The sequence below is a fragment of the Marmota monax genome, unplaced genomic scaffold (genome assembly GCF_021218885.2).
Source record: "Marmota monax isolate L192 unplaced genomic scaffold, Marmota_monax_Labrador192_F-V1.1 WCK01_AAM20220418_F8-fsc00065, whole genome shotgun sequence".
Classification (NCBI taxonomy): domain Eukaryota; kingdom Metazoa; phylum Chordata; class Mammalia; order Rodentia; family Sciuridae; genus Marmota; species Marmota monax.
This window is the reverse complement of record NW_026694038.1, coordinates 538,490-547,018: the sequence shown is the minus strand read 5'-3', so window position 1 is coordinate 547,018 and position 8,529 is coordinate 538,490. Positions and strand designations below refer to the sequence as shown.

The following is an 8,529-nucleotide window of genomic DNA, read 5'->3' as shown; positions in this document are numbered from 1 at the left end:
TTTCTACCCCACCTCCCTTCACCTAAAAAAAAAAAAAAAAATCCCTGAATTTCCATTTGGCTCTTGAGGTAAAAATAAATAAATAAATAAAATAAACCAACCAAAAGATCTGCCAACACTGTGTTTACATTCCCACATGGCTGGAACTGAGCTCAGAGATAACATCTTTAGTTTACCACAATCCCCATCACTCCCTCTTTTTTTTTTTTCCAGTTTCAATGAACACTGTTATTGACTATTTAATAGATCATCAATTGTTTCTCCCTAAAACTGGAATTTCATCTTGTTTTCATGCCGAGTAGTGAACGGTGACAAGCTAATCAAAATAAGCTACTTCAAAAAGAGTACTAAGCTAACACAGCTTACTTTGTTTTAACAGACAAAATATAAACAGATGCACTCTAGAATACACAATGGTTTAGCCACCAAGAAATTTAAATGAGATCTTGAAGAATAGAGGCAAACCAGGGTGCAGTAAAGATGAACTGAGATGCCATGTAACTGTTTAAGGATTCCTGGTAGTACCTCTCTTGGCCATTAGCTGAATCTTGATGTCAGGGGAGATTTTAGCTAATGTCAACTGGAGATGTGGAAAATGCTAAGATGACTTAGGAGCTATGCAAAGAAACCAAAAGGCAGGAAAGTATTATACATTCCTGAGAGCATCCACCCCAGGAAGGACTTTACCTTCCAGGACCTCCAAATTAGTACCAACACCAGTGGCTGACTTTATCTTCTGTGTTCCATTTGGCACAGCAAGTGGACATGTCTCCACCACCTATGATAATGATACAGCCCCTGAAAAAAAATTCCCATTCAAAGACACCCACAGGTCCATTCCATACAATTTGCTTAGCCCGATTGACAGCCTCAGCATACTTCTTGCTGCTCTCAGGACAACAGTCCAAGTCCAGCCAGCCATCAGGTATGCCAGAGGCCACAGTGGCTTGGCCAGTCTTGGCATCTCATCAAACTTGTCAGTAGTGACAAAATCAACAGGCAAAGTAATCTTCACACCATTCTTCTCAGCTTTGGACATATGGTCTTTGACAGTCTTGGATCCCTCTTCATCAAACAGAGAAGTGTCAATCTCCAAGTTGAGAATCTTAAGGAAGGTAAAAGCCATTCCACTACCAATAATCATCTCATTGACTTTCTCCAGCATATTATTTATCAGCTGGATCTGGTCTGCAAATTTAGCTCTGCCTATGAAGTCCAGGAAAAGTCGCTCTTGGCTTTCTAAGGCCTTGGCAAAATAGCTCAACTCCTTCTTCATCAAAAAACCACCAGCCTTCTGTGGAAGATTGACTTCCATCATGGAGCTGTGGGTTCAGTGTGCAGTGCCAAAAGCATCATTCACATAGACATCCCCTAGTTTGGAAAGTGAAGCTCAAGAAGCTTCTACTTTGGCTGGCTCAGCTTTAGCCTTGTTCTCAGAAGCATTTTTCCCTTCCCTTCTTCCTCAAAATGAAAGCAAAAGTTCTCCAGAAGTGTAACAGCCCCAGCTGCTGGATTGGTACAAGTTTTCTCTCTTCCAGGCCCACACAGTCCTTCAAGAACAAAACATCCTTGCCCAGCCAAGATTTTAGTTCTGCAGCAACTGGTTCTAAGGAGTACTTGTCAGGCAGGGGATACCATCAGGTCAGCCCAGACGGCTCATTAGGACAACTGAGTTGGCTCCATTGTTCAAACAGAGTTTGATGCTTGGGACAGCAGTCTTGATCCTCTGTTTTTTCATTATCTGGTTATTCTTTATAGGAAAATTGATATCAACTCTCATAACAACCCTCTTCACCTTCACATCCAGCTTGTCCAGTCAACTTGTTAGACAGCAACATTTTGGCAATAAGGCAAGGGCGAGAGGTAGGAGATTGAAAGTAAGATAATGTGACTGATGTGCTATCCAGATGCTTGCAGAATGCTGAGCACCTCACCTACCAGGAGCACCTCACCACTCCCTCTTATTCCTGCCAAGCTTATTTCTTATTTCACTCATCAGAGATAACCATTAGTTCCTGTATGAATTAAAGTAATCTGTAAGAGACCTGATATTTTGATGTTCTGTGCATTTGATTTTATGCTGTAAATCTTACATCTGCCTGAAAAAATATTTTTAAAAATGTAATTATGCTTATTGTCAGGTATAATATCCACATAAACTGGGTTGTTCAATACTGTTACATGTCCCGAGTTTCAGTTTTTCCTAATGTGCAGACAGACCCTATGGGTATAGGTTGTTATTTAAAGAAAAAAAAAGTCAATTATACTATGTTGTTTGTTTCAAAAGTGCTTTGATCTTTTTAAAGAGGAAAAGCAGGATAAGAATCCTTTAACAGACATGAGGTCAAGAGGCATTATATGAAAACTGGAGCATCTGAGACGTAACTAGCATGAAACCATTGGTTTAAAATATTTCAGATTTGATCCTTTCCACCTTTCTGGATTTGATCTCTAACTTTGCCATTGACTACCTCTGAATTTGTGGAAAAATCTCAATTTCTGCAGCCTTCAACTTCTTAATTTGTCATAGTATCTCCACAGTTCCATGAATGATCTTTCAAGACTCACAGTCTTTCTTTAAAAACTTCAGTAAGATTCCATAGCACATTGGAAATTCAAATTTTAACTAGCACATTAGAAATTTATTGTCACAACTCATATGTTTTGCAATAGTACAATGTTGTAAGAAAATCTAAAGTTGCTGAATGCTGACCTATTTCTTAAACATAACTTCACATGTTTATCAGACTGTGTTAAATTTCATTTGGAATTTAATTCTAGAATCTGTTCCATTTACCTAAGATTTTAAATGTATTAAACTACAATACAACTCTCTGATACCTCCCCCCTACCACACTTTTCTGTTTTATCTTGAAAATAGACTCTATCTTTGAGCTAATGGTATAAAAGGAAGAGCTGTCTCCATCAAGATGGGCAATCTGCCCTTCCTCCTGTGGCTGATTGAACTACACTGATACAATATAATAAACTAGGAATCTGGGGGTTCATTTAGCTTCCTCTCCCTCTTTGATCCTGCAACACCCATCCAGTCATGTGATTTGTACATTACTCTTACCATACCCCATCCAACCTGCTGCTATTTTCTAATGATTTCCTTGCACAAACCTTGTCTCTTTAAATGTCTGTAATAGTGTCTTCACGGTATTTCTGCAACATGTGCTTAATTATTTCTTTCCACTTTATAAACCACTATCCTTTTTCTCTTAGCAGTGTGAATGCAATGTTTAAGGTAAATGCACAGGTCTTGGGAATGTGGCAATCCAGGGTTTTATTGTTGCTCTATAATTGTTTGCTCTGTAGTCATGGGAAGTAGGTGAGGATACCTGAAAAGTAGATATTTAAAATATTACTTTGGGGGAAAAGATTATATTCTTTTTAGATATCGCCATGTAAGGTAAAACTAAGACCTATGAATGAATGTTGGGATCAATATTTTTAATGAAATACACTGAAAAATCCTCACTGAAGATACTCAAAATGACATTTAATGTTTTATAAAAAAAATTTCTCCAGCCCCAATTGGATTAACATGGAGAAAACATAACCACAAGTTAAAGAAGAAAATGCAAGTATCAGGAAAAAGGGACATTGTATGCGGAAATAGCAAAGAATATTTTCAATATAAAACTTTCTGATTCTCTGGTTTGAATTTATTTGAATTGGCTTAAATTAAATTCTCATTCAAGTATATTTTATACTTTAATCTCAGGTCTATTTTATTTATAGAAAAAAGTTCAGTTTACTAATGTTAAACTTTTTTATTAAATTGATATATAGTATAAAAAATATTTTAAACTTAATTTTATTGTACTTAAAATTGTATTTAGATGAAAAACCCAATATTATGTTTAATTCTTTGGATGGATGACTTGAGAAAATCTATTTACATTTTGGGGGAAGTCTATTCATTAATACACGTAATGCACCAGATTTTGTTATAATTCTACCCAAATATCTATGACCAGATTTTCCCCATTATATCCAAATACTAACACATTCAAAGGTTCATATTATTTGAAATGAATAATTGATCAAAGAAATTACATTATTAACCTTAGAGTTTCTTCAATATTTCACATTATTTTGATGTAAAATATTTTGGGGACATATTTTAACAAAAGCCATTTGGTTCTTGAGGTGTTTTTTTTTTTTTTAAATTCTTGTGTTGCTTTTGAGGCTACATAAAAGGCTAAATTATTGCAAACTCTGATGGCCTTTTTTAATTATGTGAATACCTGTCTATAGGACTAAGTTTAGACCACCAACAAATTTCTGATAAGCTATCAAGTAGCATCATGTGTTAACAATTTTTGTTCACTTTTAACCTGGTTTGGAGTCAAACCAGTAAAATAGAGGTGAAAGGTCTGATAAAAAAAAAAAAAAACCTCCATTGGGCCAGTTAAAATCTTAAATTTTCTCAATTTAAGTTAATTATATCAGCTAAATGTATGTAATGGAATTAGCAACATGTTTACCCTCATTGTAAAATCACACTTCCCCTGTACAGATTAGAATCAATCTTTTAATGTTTATCTAGGTCTTACAAAGAGGACTAAGAAGGACATACTATTATGTCTAATGTACTTCATTATTCAATTTAAGAATAAAGTTACACTTTAAGGTTTAATGAAGTAATACTTTTTTTAAGGTAAATAAGTAACATTTTTGTTATGTTCTCCTGGAGTTCACATATAAATTTTCTCACTAGCTAAATATTTATCTCATGACACAGCATTACTTTTTTGATCAGTTTTATTATATTTTTATTGCAGTGAGTCATTTACAAAATGAAGAAAATGATTAGCATTAAAAAGCTAAACATATTGACTACTGTATCTTTTAAACCCAAATAAACATAAAGTTAGTCCAAACTCAATATTTCTTTATTCTAAATCTTCATAAATAGATAATCTTTTGAACTTAGATGTGAAAAAGTAAAGATCATTTTATGACCTATTTATGACTTATCTTACAAGTTTTACAGATCACATATTATTGTTTTTATCTGATCGAAACAGATGATTTTGTGAAGGGCAAGTGGCTCCATTTAACTTAGTCATTTCTTTAGCTGTATTTCTTTTTGGTGTTTGTCTTCTTTTATTATTTAAAAATGTTTTTTATTGGAGAATTGAGAAAAAACTTAGATAAAATATTAATGGAATATGATATAAAAGTCATAAAGATGAAGATAGAATATTATAACTTTTTTCTTTTATAGATAATATCTAATGGAATTCATTAAGTATACATAGATCTCAAAATAAATTTTAAAAAATAGTCTCTTGTTAGATTTTTGAGAATATAGTTAATGAACAAGGATAAAATTTAAATGTAGTTTTAAAATTTTTTATTGGAAATTAGATGCAAAACACATTGGAAGATAGTATAAATTCCTACTTCTAAGTGAAGACATTCATGTTCTGGGGATATAGGGCACTGCTTGCCTAGCATATGTGAGGCCTTGGATTCAAATGAAAAGAATCATGACTATCCTTTCACACAATAAAAACATTGTGCACTGAAATAAATATTTCTATTTGTAGTAGTAAAAATATAAATATAAATTATAATCAACTAGGATTGATTATAATCGTTTTATCTTCCCTATTAAGTTCATAAAGATGACATTTATAGAAGTTAAAGCTTTTAAATATTTGTGCTGTTGCTGTTGTTGTTTTCTCTTTAACACCCAAAGCTGCATCTATAATTTTGTCTTTTTCTGTCCTTAAATAGGATAACAAGGTTGTTTAAGCTTGAGAAACTACAAATCTTAGATCATCTCCTTTGTTCAAAGAAGCACTATTGAAGGAAGTATTTACTCAGATGAAGAATGATTTTTGAATATCTGAACTTGAATAAGAAATTATTATCACTTTGGAGTTCTTTTAGATTCCACTTTCCCTTCCACTTTAGTCTCTGCCCTATACTAAGTTCTCCACTGGCAATCCTATTTTCAGCCTGCAATCAAAGAAAAAGGCCTGAATGTGTGGAATGAGTAAGTTCACATGCACAAAGTCCCAGACTAATTTTTGAGGTAATAGATTCTCATGAAAGACTTTTTTCCCTTTATTTTATTCCCTCAATGATACATTGTTTATCAATATGGTTAATTTGAACCATACTTTCAACTCTGTGAACTGACTTTTACTTTGGAAGAAAAATTAAGCTACAATTAACAGAAAATACAGAACATTAGTGGTTTAAACAGTTCAGAAATTTCTTTCTCATTGAGTTAGAATCAGCCTAGGACTGGTCTCCAACCCCTTATTATCAGGGACTCTAGCCCTTTCTTGCCAGTTGATGCCAATATAAAGATTCTATATTCTTTTCCAAACTCAAGTCAATGTTTATTTTAAACACTTCTTGAATTTTCCGCAAGGCACCTCTACTCATATCCCACTTGTCAGAATCTTGCTACATGGCAAAGGAAGTCTTTATTCTGTGCTCCCTGGAGCATAGCCAACCCCAGGAGGTTATTGACACTAAGAACAAGAAGAAATATTCCAGATAACCAATTCTTTTTTATTATTTAATTTTTTTGTTGTAGGTGGACATATGCTTTTATTTTTATTTATTTATGTTTATGTGGTGCTGAGGATGGAACCCAGTGCTTCACCCATGCTAGGGGAGTGCTCTACCACTGAGTCATAACCACAGCCCCACCAATTCTTTATTCAAGGGTGAAAGTGAGAACACAAGAGAGGGAATACCAAAGTTAGGGCAAAGAAAAAGGTGCTGCAATTAAGTGACAGGTTATTAAATTTGGAAAATTAATTAATTAAAAAAATATTCTTAAAAAACACCTCATTGTAACAACACTAATCATTAAATAAATAAACAAATAAATATATTCCCCTCTGATTTGTTAGACATTTCTAATCATGGATGACTTCCAACTAGGATACACTTTCTCTTGAGACTTGAATTTATAATCTATACTTGACTACATATTTTTACAATTTTATCCAGTTGGATCTTCAGGTCTCAAAGACACATATTTGTAACATTTTATATTATCCTAGAGAACTTCCTAAATGGTGGTTTCAGTATTTTAAATTAAAATATGTTTAAAATTGTTTCCATTGCTGATATTACTATTAATATTTGATCATATAAATTAATGAGAAGAGAGTTCTTCCCCTATCAAAGCCAACTTTAACCCTGAATTTATTTTTCTTTTTCTTGTGGGGCAGGGGGATACCAGGGATTGAATTTAGGGGTACTCAACCACTGAGCCATATCCCCATCCCTATTTTGTGTTTTATTTAGAGACAGGGTTTCACTCAGTTGCTTAGCAACTCACCATTGCTGAGGCTGGCTTGGAACTCAGCATCCTCCTGTCTCATACTTTCAAGCCACTGGGATTATAGTGTGTGCCCAGCTTGAATTTATTTTTCATAAAGCCACTTATCTTTAAAGAATTCAAGTCAGCTGGTATTTTTTTAATCCTATTTTTTTAAAGAAATCACTGTAACTTGAGGCCAATTCAGATTGCACAGAAATAGGAATAAGGAAGTGTGCAGATATTAATTAAGTTGTTCTTTTGGGAATAATTAATTAAAGGTTTATGGTATATTCTAAAATTTCATAAAAGATGCATGTTCTAGAAATAGTTTTAGCATCCTATAATTCATTGTGGCTCCCATCTGGCATAAATTTTAAAACTTACGCATTCATTCACAATTTTAAATTGATAATTTAATTTTGTTTTACATGGCTTGCTTAGCATTTATTTGTCCTACATAACACCTAAGTTATTTTTCTCCTATATAAATAGTTCCATTAGTATGGAATGACCTAATGTGTTATTCCCTATTTTTAACTCTTAACATGTTTTTAATCTATTAACACTATTTTAAGTATTATTATTATTATTATTATTATTATTATTATTATTATTATTATTATTATTATTAGGCAATAGAAAACAGTAGAGTCAACATAGCTATCCCAACGTCATGCAGTTGGTAAGCAGAACAAATATTTTTACACAATAAATATATTTTGGAATCATTGCTCTTAATCACTACACACACTCTCAAAAGTACTTATTTTTCAACAAAACTGGTTTCAAATTTATGTGTGTATGTGTGTGTGTTTTAAAATGTCACCTTTAATCTCAAATTCTTGACAAATAGCAAGATCACTAAAAATATTGGTGTCAGAGTTAAATTTCATTAAAAAAAAAGTATGTCTTCCAAATGTCACTACTACCCTCATGTTTTTTTTTTCTTTCCAAACTGCTAAAATGGATGCACACATTATTCTATTCTTTAGGAAGGAAATGAACATACAGGTAAATTAAGAAGGCACAACTTAAGAAAAATTTAATTGTTGGTAGAATTTATGGTTCACTTGTGAACTGTGATATAAAGTACACAAATATGACAATTACCAAGAACATGAGCAGAAAATCTTTCATAAGTTTACTTGTTTTCCCAAACTGAAACTTCAAGTTCCTGGGAGATTTGAAAGTTTTGAGCATCTTATATATTTGTCACTTTGTCT

The 8,529-nt window shown here is 32.9% G+C and overlaps 1 pseudogene; it reads right to left on the bottom strand.

Annotated features, from left to right (window-relative positions):
- Positions 1-646: 646 nt before the first annotated feature.
- On the bottom strand, positions 647-1,838 carry LOC124106545 (phosphoglycerate kinase 1-like; annotated as a pseudogene).
- Between the last annotated feature and the right edge of the window lie 6,691 nt (positions 1,839-8,529).